Source organism: Eumetopias jubatus, unplaced genomic scaffold, assembly GCF_037043125.1.
Source record: "Eumetopias jubatus isolate StellerSeaLion01/CBP00866 unplaced genomic scaffold, mEumJub1_p1.0 scaffold_14, whole genome shotgun sequence".
NCBI lineage: Eukaryota > Metazoa > Chordata > Mammalia > Carnivora > Otariidae > Eumetopias > Eumetopias jubatus.
In genome coordinates this window covers 71,149,375-71,168,641 of record NW_028274820.1, presented here as the reverse complement: position 1 = coordinate 71,168,641, position 19,267 = coordinate 71,149,375, and the positions used below count along the sequence as shown (strand labels likewise).

General features: G+C 40.0%; 1 protein-coding gene across 1 annotated transcript in view; it reads left to right on the top strand.

Moving 5' to 3' along the window:
- Window positions 1-10,212: 10,212 nt before the first annotated feature.
- IMMP2L (inner mitochondrial membrane peptidase subunit 2) overlaps window positions 10,213-19,267 on the top strand; it is an 864,991-nt gene continuing 855,936 nt past the window's right edge. The window contains exons 1-2 of the mRNA XM_028104812.2: window positions 10,213-10,244; window positions 10,767-10,839. The gene's annotated coding sequence lies outside the window, so the exon portion shown is untranslated. The remainder of the gene's footprint in view (window positions 10,245-10,766; window positions 10,840-19,267) is intronic.

Genomic DNA, 19,267 nt, shown 5'->3' with positions numbered 1-19,267 from the left:
TTTTCCTTGACAGGAAATCATTATTTCTTGAGGCAATCTGTTCTCTTTTCAGAGTTCTCTAGTTGCTAGAAAATGGATACATTATGGAATAAAAATTTTCTTCCCATCTCATTTATCCTAATTCCATCCTCTTGGGTCACAGAGAATAAATGCAGTCTCTCTTGTTCAGGACAGCCCTTGAAGTATATGAAGATAGCTAAGAAATTCTCGCCTAAGCCTTTTCTGCTATAGGCTGAGCATTTTCAGGTTGTTTAAGCATATATCATCATTTCCCTGCATCAGAATGCCTAGAATGACCAAGTAGGTTTGGACACATGAGTTGGAAATAGAAAATATTTTGATTAAGTCTTTATCATTGAACAAGAAAAAAAAAGTCTTTGTTAATAAGGCAATCAGTCAAGAGCATCACATTTTTATAGTGCTTCCAAATTCCTAATAGATATCTTCATGATTCAGGAAAAAAATAAGAATTCCCAGGAATTTTCAAATCATAAATTATTATGTATTTTTTATTGTACTTAAGTGTTTTTAATAATGATAGGTGACCATAATAATAAGCAGTGTATCATGTTTCAATGGGAGGGTTGTACTAAAAGTTTTAGAGGTTTTCTGTAAAAATAAGGACAAAATAATAAATGCATGTTACAGTATATATTTCAACATGTCAAAAATTGATCTTTATCTGATAATAGAAAAAAATTAAAAGAAAATTAACACTAAAAATATAAAATAGAATTGATTTAAAAATTGACAAAATGTTAACAAAAATATTTAAAAGTAACAAATATTTGGGGTGTCTGGGTGGCTCGGTTGGTTAGGTGTCTGACTCTTGATTCAGCTCAGGTCTTGGTCTCAGGGTCATGAGTGTGAGCCCTGTGATGGGCTCCATGCTGGGTGTGGAGCCTACTTACCAAAAAAGAGAGTAACAAATATTTAAAAGTTATCATTTTTAAAATAAAAATTTTAGAATGCACAAGCATAAATTGCCCTATCTGGTAAACCTGATCTCTGTTTTGTAACAAATGACCTATACATAGAAAATTTTCTTTCATTTTGTGTTAACATTTGTGGAATTGTTAAAAGTGGGTCCAAAAGCATCTTGAAGTTAGTATTATAGCACACATAATTTCATATAAGGTCATGTATTTTGTCTGCTAGCCTTGATTTTAAAAATTGGTATTGCTTTTGATAATTTGGATTTTAGATTAGTTTCTGATTTCATGTTGTAATAGTCTACAACAATTCATATTTTCTTTGCATTTCCTCTCTTAAAGTATATACAAAAAGGACTTTTGGTTCTGGCCAAATTGAAATATCCTCATTCCTTCTAGGTCCTAATTCTTACAACTAAAAACCCTAGGCATAGTTCAACAAATAAGCATAGGAAGACTCTCTAGGTTCAAAAGGAAGTGGACTATTTGCACACCTTGGGACTTGAGGGTTGACATGGCAATGGGTCTCCTGGGTTTCCTTATTGCCTCTCACATGTCCTGGACAAAGCCCTGCAGGAACTTCTAACCTGGAAGCACCAACAGACACATACTAAAAAAAAAAAAAAAAAAAAGCCTCCAAGGAAAGCCTGTTTATCCACAACTTTTTGGTAATACCTGCCCCACTCCAGTTAAACGCCAATGGAAAAACGGCATCTTCCCCTCCTGGAGGTTTTATTAAGGCCAAGGAGGAAGCTGACTTTCCATCCCACTCACTGGAAGCAGGCAGCAATGCTCTGATTCCCACACAGGGTGGTGTTGATTGGTTGAGTAGGAGCTGACCTCTAACCCCCATCTGGCAGAAGCTGGTCTTCCCTAATTCCCCACCAGTATGGTATCAACAGGGCCCAGCACTGAGCTGAGCTTACATCTATACTTGGCAGCAGCCAGACTTAATGAGGTGAGGCAGTAGGATGTAAGTTTGTCATAACCATGCCTTGGTTGCCACCTTACCACCTACCCAACCCCAGGCCAGTGGGGCCTAGGAGGGAGCTAAGCCTCCATCCCCACGTAGCACCAACAAGACTAAACAAGTTGGTAGGAATCAAGTCTAGTCAGGGCTCCATTTTCTACCTGAGCCACCATACCCACTGTTTAAGGGCCCAGTGGGTTGCTGAGCCTCTACTCCCAGAGGCAGGGTTAGTTGTAACTCTGCTTACTCCCCTCGCTGTCAGTGAGGCGCACCTCCTCTCAGAGGTGTCTAGAAGTGTGAGTGAGTGTTTTACTTCCTTTGGGAAGGCACCTCACTTGCCAACATTGGGGTAGTGGGAGTGAGTGCTCACTTCTGCCTAGGTGGTATCGGTGGGACCCAGTGGGAGGCTGAACAAACAAAATCCCCTGGCCTTCCTGCTATACCTTAACAGGGCTCTGCTTGTTTAAAAGAGACTAAATGGAATCCAGAGTCTTATAATAGACACAATATCCAGGATATAATGGAACATGACCCATCACACAAGAACAAGGAAATCACAACTTGAATGAGAAAAAAAATCAGCAGACGCCAAAACCAAAATGAATGAGATGTTGGAATGAACTGACATAGATTTTAAAGCAGTCATCATAAAAATGGTTCAATTAACAATTGTGAATTCTCTTGATACAAATGAAAAAATGGAAAATCTCAGCAAAGAAATAAAAATTTTATGTATAAAAAAAGAGCCACATGGGAATTGAAGAACTAAAAAAACACAATAACAAAATAAAAACCCTGCTAGATGGGCTCAATTGTAGAGTGGAAATGAATTGGTGAACTTGAGGACAGATCAATAGAATTTACTCAACCTGAACAACAAAGAGAAAATAGATTGGAAAAACAACAACAACAAAAAATGAACAGAGTCTCAGGAACCTGTGGACAATAACAAAAGAGCAAACATTTGTATCCTTGAAGTTCCAGAAGGAGAGGCAAAAGAATGTGAGACTTACAGTATTTGAAGAAATAATAGCTGATAACTTCCTAAACTTGGTGAAAGATATAACCCTGCAGATTTAAGAGGTTGAGCAAACCCTAAATAGAAAACAAAACAAAAAACAAATAAAACAAAGAAATCCATGGCAAGACATTCCAATGCTTCTGTAAACTAAAGACAAATTAAAAAAAAAAAGAATATTGAAAGCAGTCAGGGAGAGGTATTACAGTGTTTACAGAGGTATAGCAATTTGAATGAGAGCAGGTTTCTCATCTGGCAACAATGAAGGCCAGAAAGAAGTGGTCTCTTCCTTCCCAACGTTCTTCAAATGTTGAAAGACAAGGGTTGGCAATTCTCTATCTGGTGAAAATAGCCTTCAGGAATGAGGGGGATATAAAGACATTCTCAAATGAAAGAAAACAGAGAATTTGTTAATTATATATTTTATCCACGAGCAGTTTAGCTGTTAATAAATTATTTTATATTATTTCTACTAAATCTACTAACTCAGTATTTTCAGTTTTCAGAGTTATCAACAAGAATGAATCTTAGCTTTGTTTTTTTTCCACTTTAACAAATTTTTATTATGTGCAGTTTTCTTTTGAATCATTTCTCCTACAAGTAGTTATTATGGATTTCTGGTTTGTAATTATTATGTGGCTAATTCATGAGCGAATGTAAGCCATTCCTTCAGATATGTCAGGATTGTCAATTAAAAGCCAATTAAAAGAATGCAAGTGTTACCGCTGTAGAGTTCCATGAAACCCGTGGACAAAATATGAGGCAGGTCAGGATCCTCTGTGTCACTATTTCCTTCCTTTGTGGATCTAAGGGTTTGGTAAACTGTTGATAGGATAGGATCATTTAGTAAGGCTTAGACCTTTCCATTCCCAAGAGATAATTTACACAAGTCATGATAAGGGAAAGGAATGAAAAAAGAACGAAAGGAATGAGCTATTCTTTAGCCTTTAAGTTTTATGCTGTTTATCCTGTTTGCTGCTTTGTTATGTCTCTATAAGAGAATAGAAGAACACTGCCTCAGTGTACCAAGTAAGAATGGCCAAGTGTTAGCTGGATGGCATCATTATCAATCATCTTGTCTATGGAAAAGGGAGGTAGGTCATCTATCTGTGGAAGAGCAAGTAGGGCCTGTCCATGGAGCTTAATTTTTGATGCTTCTCTCTTATTCTAGTGGTTACCAGACCTTTAAAATCCAACATGGATAATGTCAAACCATGAGCAGAAAATGTAGGGACTTTGTTGAAAATGCTTCTGATAGATTTTTGTGTTTTAGGAGGTCTGAATCTTTACCTGACTTGTACAAATATCCCATTAATTAATTTGGAGGAAAGGCAAAGGGAAGGAAGTCTTCTTTGACCATTGATCAAAAATTATCCTACAACACTTAGAGAAAAAAAATACTGTTTCTGAAAATGTGAATCTAAGTCATTCATATCTTCTGATCAGTTTGTGGACTGGGTGCTGACCGTCCACCTTGCAGGCTGATGAAGGAGCAAACAGCAAAGAGTAAAGACTCTCTTTGGGGTTAAAGAAAGTAAAACTTTTCTGCTTAGAATTTGGCAAGGCAAGGCAAGGCAGACAGATTCAGACAGTAAGGAAGCAATAAACCGTTTTTTAGATTCAAACAGGTTATGACTTACTTAGATAGCAAAAGCAAGTGTCCCGAAGGTATCAGCCCCCATGCCATTTTACATGAGGTGACACTGAAGAAACTTCCCAGATGACTGTAACATGGATGACTGGTCAGTCTTCATTTGAGAGCCAATGCCATGCCATGCTGGAGGTAAGCAGTTTTAGAGCCTGCAGTCCTGCTCTCAGAGGATGAGGGAGAAAGTTTCCTACCTCATCAGGACCCAGGAGGCAAGGAGAAAGTGTCTCCTAACAGCCTTCCTGACAGATAAGGAGGAGATGAGAAGGGCGTGGCTGGTGGCAGCTCCTTACAAGCCTCTCGTGTTCTTGTGTTACGGGAGGATCAAAAGGCGTTCCACCAAGACTGCGATCTGCTGTGGTTAGGCCTTGCTCACCGGGACTGTGTGGAGATGTGTAAGGTTTCCAGGGCACCATGGTAGAGCCGTTCCTCTACATTTAGTTTCGGCAGCCTTTTGTGTGATTGTGATTTTGTTAATCAAAAATAATGACTTTGGCCTGAATACAATCTCTGAGGTAAAAGATCAAGCAGAGTGATTATTCCAGTAAAAAGAAGTTACATTAATAGGCGAGTCTTCACTAAACCTGAAAGTCAGTGATTGGTTTAATTCTAAATTGTTATAAGAAATCAATCTCAGTCACTTTATGAGACCCAGTTATTTGCCTCTCCGTTTCCATTCTCCTGCCCACCCCCCACCCCCCCAACCTTCTTCTCCACATGTTTGCCCTGCTTTATGGAACAGACATTGATGAATGAGAGACAGAAGGCAGGAAGAATCCAATAGAAAAAATTGCTTGTTTTTTCTCCTTCTGAAGGACGGTTACAGTGCTTGGTGGTTTCATCCAGTCTTCTTGAGATGCCCCTTGTGATCAAACAGTCAACTTTATACTGAGTTGATCCTTGAGCAACAAGGGTTTGAACTTTGCAGATCTACTTATAAGCAGATTTTTTTTTTTTGAGAAATACAGTGCTGTAAATATATTTTCTCTTCCTTATTATTTTCTTAACATTTTCTTTTCTCTAGCTTACTTTATTATAAGAATACAGTATATAATACATATACAAAATTTGTGTTCATCTGCTGTTTATTGGTAAGGCTTTTGGTCAACAATAGGCTATTAGTAGTTACGTTTTCAGAGTCAAAAATTACGTGGAGTTTTGACTGAGTGGGGGTTGGTGACTCCAACCCACTAGTTGTCAATAGTCAACTGTACTGTGAAGCTATAACCAGTTTGTAATATACCACATAGGTTTTCCTTCTTCCTGTTCCTGCCTCACTCAGGAGGTGGGAACTCTTGCTTTTCTAGGACCAGCCCCTCCACACCCAACAAAATTTCAGTATGTACACTTTCTCTCAGGCACTGTTTTCTAGGAAATCTGGGCTAAGGCAGTAACATTTAGTTTTAAATTTGTATTATGAAACATTTGAAACATATATGAAAGCTGAGGAAAAGTCCAATGAACTCCTATATATTCATCACCAGATTCAATTACCCAGTTTTGTCACATTTATGTCATCTATCCCTTCTTCTTCCTTCTTTTCTTTCCTTCCTCCCTCCCTTCCTCTCTTTCTTTCCTCCCTCCTTTCTTTTTCTTGTTAAAAGTATTTTAAAGCAAGTCCCAGAGAGTATGTCATTTCACTTCACCATACTTCAGAATGTTTCTGCAAAGATGATGGACATTTTCTTACATAAACACAATGCCATTATCATACCTAAAAAAACAAAAACAAAAACAGTATTTCTTTGACATTGTCTAACCACAGTCTATGGTCAAATGTCCCTGACTGTCTTACAAGCCTTTTTACTGCAGTGATGTTTGAATCAGGACCCAGACAAGTTTCATACTGTACATTTGGTTGCTACCTAACTTTAATCTAGAGCTTCTCCTCATCCTTTCCCTCTCCTTTTTGACCCCATTATTAACTTGCTGTGAAGACAATGTCATTTATTTTACAGACTGTCTTACACTCTAGATTTATCTGTTACTTTCTTTGTGGTGTCATTTAACTTGTTCCTCTAACCCTCATGTTTCCTGTAAGCCTGTGAGTAGGAAGTCAGTTTTAAGGCTTGCTTAGATTCCATTTTTTTAAAGATTTTATTTATTTATTTGAGAGAGAGAATGAGATAGAGAGAGAGAGCACGAGAGGGGGGAGGGTCCGAGGGAGAAGCAGACTCACTGCTGAGCAGGGAGCCCGATGCGGGACTCGATCCCGGGACTCCAGGATCATGACCTGAGCCGAAGGCAGTCGCTTAACGAACTGAGCCACCCAGGCGCCCCTAGATTCCATTTTTTATTTTGTTTTGTTTTGTTTGCAAGAAAGGGGGTGCTGAGGGCTTCAGATGGCGTCAGATAAAAAGGCACACAGTGTCTGGAGTCTCATCAGTAGCACTACTTAGACTATCAGACAGAAGTAGTGAACACCTTGATTTCCATTGTAAAGTATATCACTGACCTTTTCATGTAATGGTTTCATCCACTGACGATTGTTGCCTGAATCATTTACTTCACAAAGGATTGCTGAATTGCAATTTTCCAATTCTCTTCTTTCTTTCACATTTATTATAAGAAACACCTTCCCCTCAAAAGCCATTTGATTTTCTGTAATACAGTTCAAACAGGAAAGACAATAGGCGTTCTCATTCTTTTCCTTTGTTTTCATTTCTATAGAATATGGAGTTAGTGCCCTAGTTGCTTGCAAAAGTGTCCAATTGTTTTTGTTTGTTTGTTTTGGTTTTGGTTTCTCACCTTTGGAGTATCATTAAGGTCTCTTGGATTTTATATATTCAATATGTTTCAAACGATTGCATTCATTATTTTTGTTGGTGTTCAAATTGTCCCATCTTTGGCCAAAGGGATTCTGTAGTTTTGGTGTTTGTGACCTTTTGACACTCTTATTTGTTATAAATGAATTTCTTCTTTGTGGCACAAGATATCTCATACTTATCATCTATATATCCTGCCCCAGACCTGGGCAGGTGGTTTCTTATTCTCCAGTTTCTTTTAGTTGGAAATTATATTTAAAAACCCAGAATGAGTTGCTTACATTATTTTATTTGTAGTAAAAATGAAAGCTTATATATCTAAAATTTTACTTCAAGGAGGTAACTTTAGAACCTAGTATTTGTTTAGATAATAAATAAAACTATAATTGCTTGCTTTATATATTTTTTAGCTCACTTTCAAATTATTTATATAAAAGGAAATGCACACATTTCATTATAAGTATATGTAAAATTGGAATAATAACTGTATAGCAATGTTTCATTTTTCCAGGTGGCACAATTTATATTCAAAATTTTCCAGAAAGTTTGAAATGAAGGATATAAATGAAATCTCAAATGTTTTCATATGTATTCAAGTAAGAATATCAGTTTCATCAGAGTTGCTATAGTAAAAGCTTTGAAAAGACTTTCAGAAAGGTGATGGTTTGATAAGAGCTGTCAAATTTGAGTTTTAGCTTGGAATAAGTGAAGGGCTATAATTTCAAGTGTTAGAGGACTCTGGTGTGGGAATGCATAATATTGAATTAAATGAATCCAAAATGCTATTTGGCAGCAATTCTCAAAGTAAGGTTGGAGGACCCTAGGGGTACTGAGACTCTTTTTAGGGGGTTTGCAAGGTCTTCCCTTTTTCAACTACAAATTTGACTGAGGGCTGCTTTTCTTCATAATATCCTAGCTGTAACAACATATCGTAACAGATTGAATGCAGAAGCAGAATATGGGAATTCACCTGTTTCTCTTAAGCCTGATAGTAAAGAGATTTGCAAAAAATGTAGAAAAGTCTATTTTTTTCTGAGTTTTTTAAAAAATATAGTCATTATCCAAAAAATGTTCATTATAGTAACATGTAATGGGTCTATTATTCTAAAAATGAATTAAACACATATCTAAAATTTTTCTATCTTAATTTTTAATACAGTAAATATAGACATATATAACCCATATAAACAAAAGCTCTTTATTTTATTTTTTTAAAAGATTTTATTTATTTATTCATGAGAGACAGAGAGAGAGAGAGAGAGAGAGGCAGAGGGAGAAGCAGGCTCCCAAGGAGCAGGGAGCCCGATGTGGGACTCGATCCCAGGACTCTGGGATCATGACCTGAGCAGAAGGCAGATGCTTAACCAACTGAGCCACCCAGGTGCCCAACAAAAGCTCTTTAAAGTTCTCATTTTTAAAAATGTAAAGAGATCTTGAGACCAAAATGTTTAAAAACCTCTATGATATCTTGGACTATTTGCTAATTGTAAGTATGTATGAATAGAAATAGATTTGAAATACAAATATATCATAGAATTTGTAAATTTAATTATTTCAGGTTAGACTTGCTTAGATATCTCCTTGAATATTAGACATGTCTAGCCATATTTTAATTTTGTTCCTTAGTGAGGAATACATATATGATTCATTTTCTCTCTGATGACATTAATGCCACATGGAGGGATGTTCGAATATAAGAAGACAAATCATTATATCTCAACTCCACAGATAAAGTCAAATATTCAGTTTAGAATTTAATTGATGGATTTGAAGAAAATGGGATGTTCTGAGGATTTACCCCAGCTTCATTCTTTAAACGACTATGTTTTAGAGCAGTTTTACAGAAAAATGGAGCAGAGAATATAGAGTTCCAATATATTCCCTGACCCCACATTTGCACAGCTTCCTCAACTATCAATATCCCAGCACCAAAGTGGTATATTTGTTACAATCGATGAACCTACATTGACACATCATTGTTACCCAGAGTCTATAGTGTATAGTTACTGTTCCCTCTTGGTATTGTACATTCTGTGGGGTCTGATAAATGTATAATGCTATGTATCACCCTGATAGTATCATAGAGAATATTTTCACTGCCACAAAAATCTGTGCTCCACCTATTCTTCCCTCCCCTCAGCCCCTCAACCACTGGCAAACACAAATCTTTTTACTGTCTCCACAGTTTTACCTTTTCCAGAATGGCACATAGTTGGCATCAGACACTATACTATAGCCTTTCCAGGTGACTTCAGCTTCTTAAGCACAGTTGATGAATCTTAGTGACTAAATTCAGTCAGATTTAGCAACACTTTTTGTATGTTAGTTAACTTTTAGGTAGCTTGTACCATTTGAAGACAAAAGCTTAGGTATGAAATCCCAGCTTTTCCAAAGTAAACTCCGTGTTCTGGATTATTCCTTTTGGCTTGCCTAGAGAAAGCAAAATTGAAATCATTTTCCTGTGTACACTTTAGTAGAAAAAACGCAATAACGGAGTCCAGAGCGGGGAGTACTGGAAAGGCTCTTTGCCACTATAATTGTGCACTCCAAGCAACTGCTGGGGTCTCCGTTTCCTGACCTCTATAACAAGGGGAGGAGCTGAAGACACATTTTCACAGTTTCAGCTCTCTCTTGTCCTCTCAGTCATTAGTACGGGGCAGACCTTAGAGTAAGGGCTCAGTTATTGCTTGCTGAATGAGTGTTACTTTTGATCCGTTGCAAATCCACGACGGGTTTTAGGCCTAACCCAGGCGGTCGCCGGGGGGGGGGGGGGGGAGGAGAGCGGTGCCGGCTTTCCGCCGTGGGCGGAGCTTCGCGCGGCTGCCGCGCGCCCGGGAGTGGAGGCGGAGCTTTCCACTGGCGGAGGGCGGGGCTAGCGTGGGGACTTCCCCTGGGCTGAGCTGCGCAGCGGGTGCGGAGGGCGGGAGCCCGGCGGCGGTTCGGGGGGCTCTGAGAGGCTGCAGGGGGTGGGTGGGTGCGCAGCTGCCGACACCTGGCGGTACTCTGGGCTTGGGACCCTTCCGGGGGAGTCGGCTCCCGGCGGGGCGGGAATTGCTGGGAGGTTGAGGGCTGCTCGGCCGCGAGTCCTGCGGTGTCGCGAGCATGTGTGCGTGCGCGTGTTTATCTGAGGCCCCGCGCGGCGGCCAGCCCTGCCGCCTACCTCTCCGGCTAACTGTGGTTGCAAACCGGCGCCTAACCGCGGCGACACCTAGTCGGGAGGCGGTTCGCTCTTCCCCGCCAAGTGGGCACCCCTAGTTTTCGCCCTCTCCTCGTCCCCCTCCTAGGGGACAACTCCGGCTCCAAGCCCTGGCCGTGAGGGAGCGCTGTGGGGACGCGCTGTCCTCTGCTTTGAACTGTTGGGCATGTGGTGGGAGTTCCTGAGGCTGGAACATCAGGATTTTAAAGCACCTGTCTCTGTCATTTTTACTTTTAGGGTTTTGGCCAAATTGGGCGAGGGCACAAAATAACCACTTACCCCTTCTCACCGAGGAAGAACGGGAGAAAGGGTAAGTAAGGAATGATCAGGGGTGGAAGGAGCTAGGGCTATAGAAGAGAGAGCAAGGGAGAGAAAAATCTAGATCCAGAACTGCCCCTGGGGGATTTAGGGGCCAGATTCTTGCATTTCCTCAGGAACCTGAGGCCCACCTTCAAGGGTCACAGACTCCAAACCCAAGAGTTTTTTCAGGCCTAGAGTCTGTAGAGATGGCTGGGAGTTTGGCAGCTTGGCAAAGATCCCTTATAGCCACTTGACCTGACAGAAAACTCATTACCTTTCCCGTTTTTGGAACGTGGGTCTTGCAGTTGTCTGCCTCGTCTATGTCTTCCTCTAAGCTGTGATTAATCCCGGAGACTGTATTGAAGAATCATGGTCCTGCTTGATTATTGACAGGAACCCCACCCACAGATCTTTACCTTTTAAAAAAAGAGACTCCTGTAAAAATTCTTTAGGACGCCAAAGGGTAAAGTTAATTAGCAATATGGTAACTGTTGAAATTCTTTTGGGATCTTCTCACAAGCTCATAGAGGAAGGTTTTTTTTGTTTGTTTTTGTTCTTTGGTGTGGGGGGTGACATTACCAGGCTGGGTCTTTTACTCTTGACTTTCACTTTGACACCCCCCCACAAATACTCTACTCACTTCTGAAAAGTAGCCAAACAGCGCGCAGAAGCCTTTGGGGGTTTGCTGTGATTTTCAACATGATCTCTTTCAACGGTTCTTTAGTGCAAATTTTCCATTACGTCTCCAATATACCACTCCTACCCTCTTACTGGTGAAATGAAACGCAGCCCCTCTCAGAAAGTTGGGAATACCTTATGCATCCTATGTGTCCCATATAAAAGATTTTAAGTTAGCTAAAATTCAGGTTAGCCGCAAGCAAGAATGTAACAAACCATTCTTGGATACTTAGGAAGGAAAGCTAGAATTGCACTCTGTGGCAACTTGACAGTGGCTGCCTGTGCCCTGAACCTGTCTTAATTGGACTCAAGTGATAGATAAACATATAATTTATGAAAAACTGGAAAATAGTTGTTTATTGATGATGGGTTCACTCTTTGATTCAGTAGATATTTATTTTTTGCCACCAAAGTGTGGAACACTGATACATAAGTAGGATGGTAAAAATGATGAGACTGGGTTTGGAGATGGCCATTTGGAGCAGGCCTTTCACCCGTTTTCTGTAGATTTTTGGAATACTTAAGTGTTACGGTACAAGACCTTCCCTGTGCTATTGATCTTAGTCATGTGCAGGTCTATACAGTGTTGTGGGAGGACAGTGCTATTTTTCTGCCTTCTAGTACTTTCAGTGATAAACTTTCAAGGATTACTGACCATGGTGATTTGTGTCCTGTTTTAGTGTTGTTACTGGATAGAGAATCAGTTCCAAACTCAAGTTTGGCTGCTGTCAGCTTGAAAATCAATGCTTGAGAGACAGGTGAGAGACAAGTGGGAAAGGAAAGATTGTTTTATTCAGGAAGCTGGCAACCTGGGAGGATGGTGGACTAATGTCCCAAAGACCGTCTTCCTAGGCCAGGTGAAGCTGGAGAGTTTTGAAGGGGAAGGCGTGAAAAATGGGGCAGGGGGCGCTCCATGCAGGAGAAGCTGGGGCCCAGGTGGTTATTCGTATGTCGACATCATCCTGAATAGACTTGCTGGCATCAGCAGCAGCTGTTTTCAAATGCGATTAGGTATTATCTTCTGGGAAAGTTTGGTCCTTCACTCCTCAAAGGGCCAGTAGTTTGCAAATCTCAAGGAAAGTAGGTTAGTTTGGCTACAGACCAAGGGACTTAGGTCAGCAAGCAAGGAGTGCATAAGCTTGAGGCAAGTTAACCCTTAGGACCAGTTGGAGCGCTGTTATAGTGCTATAGTCATTTTGCAGTGTATTGAAATGTATCAGTATAAAAATTAGATGAGGATAGTATTTTGAATTATTCCATAAAGAAGACATAAGATGAGAAAACATGGAGTGTTAAGGATAATGCACTTAAAATAAATACTAGACTGTTCACTTGTATGAGTTTCTGTACATTTAACCTCATTTTTTATTTAAGATGACTTTTTCTTGTTACAAAGGATATATAAGATTAAAAAAAGTTATTTAAAAATGAGTCTTGCAGGGATATAAAAGGTAGAAAGTGAGTCTCTTATGAACTGACTCTCAGAGGAACCCTCTCAACTATTTGTGTTTCTTTCTTCAACTTTTTATTTCATGATTATATGTTACTATTTGGCAAAATTGTAAATTTCTGTCTTTTACCTCCCTGTTCTTGGCTATGTAACACCACTCCTTGTTCCACGCCCAGTCCTCATGTAGCAGTGGCACGTCTTTTAGAGTCTTTTCGACATGGGCTCGAGTCCTGGCTCTTACCTCATTAACTCTGCCACTTTGTGCCACTTAAAATTTTGCTCCCTAATTTCTCACCTGTCAAAACAGAACAATGAGTGTATTAAAAAGTGTGCAAAAAACAGCATCTGGCATATAGGTACTGTTAATTTCCCTCCCTTTTTATCTGGTCACCAATCCATTCTTAATGATCTTCTTTGCAACTGAAGCAGGGTATCTCATACTTAGTTCCTGAGGTGGGTGTTTGCAGCATTTTCACAGTGATCACCTGTTAAATCTGATCCTAGAATTTCTGAGACAAAGACTGACACCTGATGTGGTTTGAATCCTGTCCGCCCACCATGAAATCATTCCACAGCCATGTCTAAAAAGTGTCAGCTTGAAAAATGAAGGGAAAGAGTTTCTATAAATGTGTTTAAAAAGCTCTGACACTGTTCTTAACGTGGGAAAGACATAGTACCGCATTTAGCTGAGGGCTTAAATTTAGGATTTCTATTTCAGAAATGTCTTTGGTTTATAAGAATTACAATAAAAATGCTGATGCTTCATGTCCAGACTGTCATGATTTTGCCAAGTTGTGGGTTTAATATACAGTTAAGCTGTGTATTTAGTGTATCTAATACAGCTCTGGAAGCCAAGAAAGACAAGTCCACAGACATCAGATTTTTACCCCAGACATCTGGTTTCACTTTGCTAAGGAGTACATTTTGTCAGTAGATTAGAGGCATATCAGCTGTACTGCTGTAGTTTGTGGCATTCTGTCATAAGCTCTGGTCTGTAGGGTTTAGTGTAATGTTTTATTCAAATGACAGCACACTGTAAATGAGCACCTGGTCAGATAAGCACGCTCTCACAGGTGTCTTCTAGTGTCATTGTTCTTACAAGTTAACAAGGTAAAATAGTTTCTCTCCTTGGTGACTTTTTGTCTAAGAAAAATATTCTTAAAGAAAAGCCTTGCTAAAGAGCCCATTGTATTCCAGAAGTTCATTTTCAAGTCCATTTTTGTTTGTAATGTTAACAGTGTACTTATAGGAATAAAATAACAAATAGCATTTAGATTTCCAGATCAGGGCCCCAAACCTATTTTATTTTATTTTCTTTACTTATTTGTTTTTTTAAAAAACGACCCTGAGATCAAGACCTTAGCTGAGATTGAGAGTCGGATGCTTAACCGACTGAGCCACCCAGGTGCCCCACCAAAGTTATTTTAACTCACTGTATGCCCATTATGTATTAGTGGTACACTATAGACTTTAGCCAACATTTATAATAGTGTTTTGGAGAGTGATATATTCTGAGGTTGGCCTGGAATAGCTAGACCACATCTCTCTTCATTTTGAGGTAGTCAGGAGTATGGAAATACTCTAGAGGCTGTTATCTCTGGGTTTTCAGGTAGGCTCTGATTACTTAGCTGTGAGCTTGGATACAAATTCTTCATCTGTAAAATAGGATAATTACTCATGATTACTCTGAGATTTAGTGAGTGTTTGTAAAGTAGCACAATATCTAGTATAAAACTAACTCTCAGTAAATAGTAGTTTCATTTCTTTCCTTTAGGTCCTGGCCACAAGAATAAAGATTGCCAATCCCCTAGCCTCTGCCTTATATCTCAGACTAATCCACTGGTAGGACCTGTGGCTCCAACAGAGGGAAGTTACCCCTGGAATCTGGGATTTAGTAGTGGGGGCTGGGAAAAGGCTATGGAGAATAATGACAAAGGGGAGGAGTGGTGAACTGACAGAGGAAGTTGCCAATCTTTAGATCAGTCCATGGACTTAGACCTGTGAATTAATTACTTGACTGGTAGAAAGAACCACCTTTATCTCAGACCTTTCAGTTGATCTTTTGTTGGCTGCTCTATTGGAGATTCTTACCTCCTTATTGCCTGCTTAGTCTATTGGTAAGTTCTCTTTTTTTTAACCTTGATAATACCTGAATAATCATTTATTTCTATTTTTTTAATAGGTGGGACTTACTAATAGATGTCCGTACTTCCTTAAGATCTGGACTTCTTCTGTACTTGAAGTCCAGTTGATCTTCTTGTCCTTTCATTGGCCTGTAGTTCATTAATTCCTTTTTTCTTTTGAACTATATGCTATATGCATTGAACTTGAGGATATAAAGATGAAGTCACTGTCCTTGATCAAGGATCTTATAGTCTAGTAGGACAATAGACATCTTGACCAACAGTTCAAATATTGTGTGCTATTTGCCCTAATGAAGTTATAGGTGCAAAGGAAGGCTAGCAGGAGCTCTTCATCCCTGATGGAAATGCCAGGGGAGGATTTTAGCAGTGGTTATGTTTGAGCTGAATCTTGAAAACTGAGTAGAAGTGAGCAGATTGACAAGCAGCAAAAGCATTTCCGCACAGGGCTAATAGCATGAATAGTTGTATGGCATTATGAGGGCCTGGTGTGTTCAGGGAGCTAGATATAGGTCAGTTATATTAGAGTGTGAAGGGCAAAGTCAGGAGTGAAAGGAGATGAAACCAGATAGCTGAGTCAGGGCACACCTCCTGCCACGTGCAGCATTGTGAGCGACATGAAAGGTCACTGTGAAAGCAGTGTGCTGGGTAGATTGGGGGTGGAGCGAGGTGCCAGGTGGGGAGGCAAGACTGGAGGCCCAAACAGACAGTGCATTAGTATGGATAATGGGAACCTGAGAGCAAGACGAGGCTGGAAGTAGTGGGGACACTTAGAAATGAGAATGTTTAGGAAGGATATTTAGGAGGAGGGAAAATTGGGTGGTCTTTGCGACTGTTTGAGTGTAACAGGAATGGGAGAGTGAGGATGCTGGAGAGGCTACCAGGTTTTTGCGTAGTGAGAGGGAAGAGTGAAGCAGGTCTGAGGGGCAGCTGATGGATTCAGGTTGGGATGTGTGATTACATTGCTTGTAGGGCATATCCTGGGTGAGTTGGGGCTGTCTAGGAGGCGGTTGGATATGAGGTCTCGGAGGATCACAAGGGATGTGGAGGCTGGAGAGGCAGAATTCTGAGTGCCTACTATATGGAGAGTAGTTGAAGGTGTGGGTAAGGACAGAAGTGCTCAGAGGAACTGCATAGAAAGAGAAGAGAAAAGGGCTCAAAATAAGTCCTGAAGAATATTGAAATTTTAAGGACAAACCAAGACAAAGACAGATATAAGGATGCTGAAGGGGAGTGGCCAGAGAGGCTGGGAGGAAAGAGAAAGCAAAACTTTTCAGGCCGACTTGCAGAGTTTCAAGAAGTAGAACCCAATTAAAAATGGAATGCTAGGAATCATCAAGTACAATGAAGATTATAAAGTGCCTGTTAGAAGTCAGTGGTTCCACTGGACTGGTAGGGGCAGAGATTACACTGCATGGGTAGAGGAGTGAGTAGGAGGGGAGGAAGTGAGGAGAGAGTAGGTGTGCCTGGGCCCCTCCTCAGAGATTCTGACTTCACTGATCTCCAGTCCAGAATTTTCAGAGCTCTTCAAGGGATTCTAATACATGTCCGAGGATGAGAACCACTGTGCCAGACTTCTTTCTTTGAGGGGAGAGAGAGCATGTATGTATGCTGAGAGGAAAGAGCCCCATAGACAGGGAGGTGTTGAAAAGGTGGTTCTTCGTCATGTTTCTTGTGGATAAAAATCAGATTGTCACTGTCTTTGCCTAATCTTCCCTTTAAAACAAACAAACAAAAAATGCATACTAACTGTCCTATTTACCCTTTTCTTCCTGGCCCAGAATTCCACTGCTAAACTTGCTCTTCCCACATCTGGCCTTTTTGCATACATTATTCTCTGACCTAATCCACCTGTGGGGGAAAAAAGTCCCCACTCTTCTATTAAAAACCGAAAAATTTCAAAGTAGTGCGTACAGGAGGCTAAGGGGGAATTAACCATGCCAAACATAAAAAACGATCTGATTTAGCAAACACTTACTAGTATTTGCTATCTTCAAGGCTGTAGAGGATGGAGAGATACATAAGATGGGAAGGATGACTGAGAGAGCAATCCTGCTCTTAAGGACTCCTCAGGTCAGTGAGAGAAATGGATGTGTAAGTAAATGGCTTAAGCAATACGTGCTATTACAGAAGTTCAAAGTAAGATGGATACAAAAAATGGCCTTCTTTCTTCTGTGTGATCCTGAAGACTTCACAGAGGAGGCAACACTTGAGCTAGAACTTGCAGTAGAGTTAAGGTATGGGATGATGTTCAAGGAGTGGGATCGAGGGAATAAAATACTCTTTGGTGGCCCCATGGTAGTGGCAGAACGGGTTTGAGTTTTTCCTCTCCTCTTCCTCCTTGTTCTTCTTGGTTTATTGCAAGATATCTGTGTCTTTCAGGGAGCTTTGGGGGATAAAGATGTTTCCGCTTACATATAGGGATATCGGTAGTTTCTCCTTTTGTAGTCTAAGCTTTCTGTGAATTACCACCACTGGTTTATTATATGCTAGATGGCTAAACAGACCAGAGGAATTAAATCAGAATCTCTGGAGATGATATTCAGGTACTGATATTTTTCAGAGTGCCCCCAGGTGTTCTAATGGCAACCTGGGTAGAGAACCTGTGGGCTAAATTATAATGCAGAAGAAAAGTCTGGGACTTGGAGCTAAAAAGTTATAGGTTGGATTTTTGTGATTCTTTTTAATAGCCTGTGTCCTCAGTTAAGTTACTTAGACGTCTCTAAGTCCCATCATCCTTTGGAAAGTGGGAGTGGTAGTAAATCTGCCCCACCTTGTAGGATCGTGTGGGTCAAAAGAGGTGATTATGTGAAGGGACATTACATGCAAATGTGGTTGTGACAATGAAATATTCTGTTGACTTTCTCCAGGAGTAGATAGGCTAAGAGCTGGCTACCTTGTCCTGTAAGGTAGTAACAATTTTATGGATTGGAATTTAAGATTTCACCATCATGAACATTTTGCTGCTCTATTTACTACATTTGTGTAATGCTAACATGTTGAAGACCTAAAGAAAAAATGCAAGTCCTTAAACAATCAGCTGTTGAGCATTTCTTGTCTGACATATCAATTCTGTTTAAAATTATACAGATGTTTGTTGTGATTAAGATTGTAAAGTATATAAATATTTTCAATGTCAGTAATGTGATTGTTGAGTATTAAATGTTCTAAATAGGTTTTTATTTTTAAAATCTGTACATTAAAAAAAACCAGAAATCTTCCAGAAGACAGTAAAAAGTACCATGGAATACCATGAATTCAATTATATTGCAGGTCTCATCATGTCTGTCAAGTATATAGGGACATGTGCTGTGTCTTTTTTTTTTTTTTTTTTTTCTTACTGTGGGATACTTGGTATATTACTGCTGGTCGTATAATCACATAGAAATGATCATCCTTATGGTATTATAATTTATTTTACTTGAAAAGTAGTATTGTTTAATGGCAAGAAAACTGAACCTAAAGCCTAGAGATTGGTTTCCAGACCTGGTTTCCCTGCCCACTCCTAAATGGTAGTAGATAAGTTAGTTTTTCTGAGCCTCACATGCATTGTTCTCTGTTGCTTTGTAACATAATAAAAAACTCAGTGGCTGAAAGCAACAATAATCATTTATTTTATCATGTTTGCTGTGGGTCAGCAGTTTGGGTGGATCTGGTTCAGGATCTCATGTGGTTACTGTCAGATGCCAGCAGGAGGTGCAGTTATTGGGGGACATGCCTGGGTCTAAAAGGTTCCCTTCCAAAGTGCCTACTCACATGGCTGGCAAGTTGGTGTTGGCATTTTGGTTCTTCTCCACAAGGGGCTTTCCAAGGGGCTGCCCTCATCATGGGAGCTGGCTCCCCCAGAGTGACATACAGGATACCAGGGTGGAGACTCTAGTGCCTTTTCTGACCTATCCTTGGAAGTCACACACCACCATTTTTGATGTCTTATTGGTCTCACGGGCCAGCCCCGATTCAGAATGAGACTATACAGGATATGAGGCATGTATCATTGGGGACCATCGTGGGGGGTTGGCTGCCAGAGAGGATGATAATCTCTTCTGGGCATGGCATAGCTTTGCGTTTCAGTGAAGAATTTATGGAAAATCATTTGTGAAACATTAAAGCAGCAGATAAATTTGTCAAGTTTTTCACATCTTCTAGTATAGAACTAGTACATATAGTGG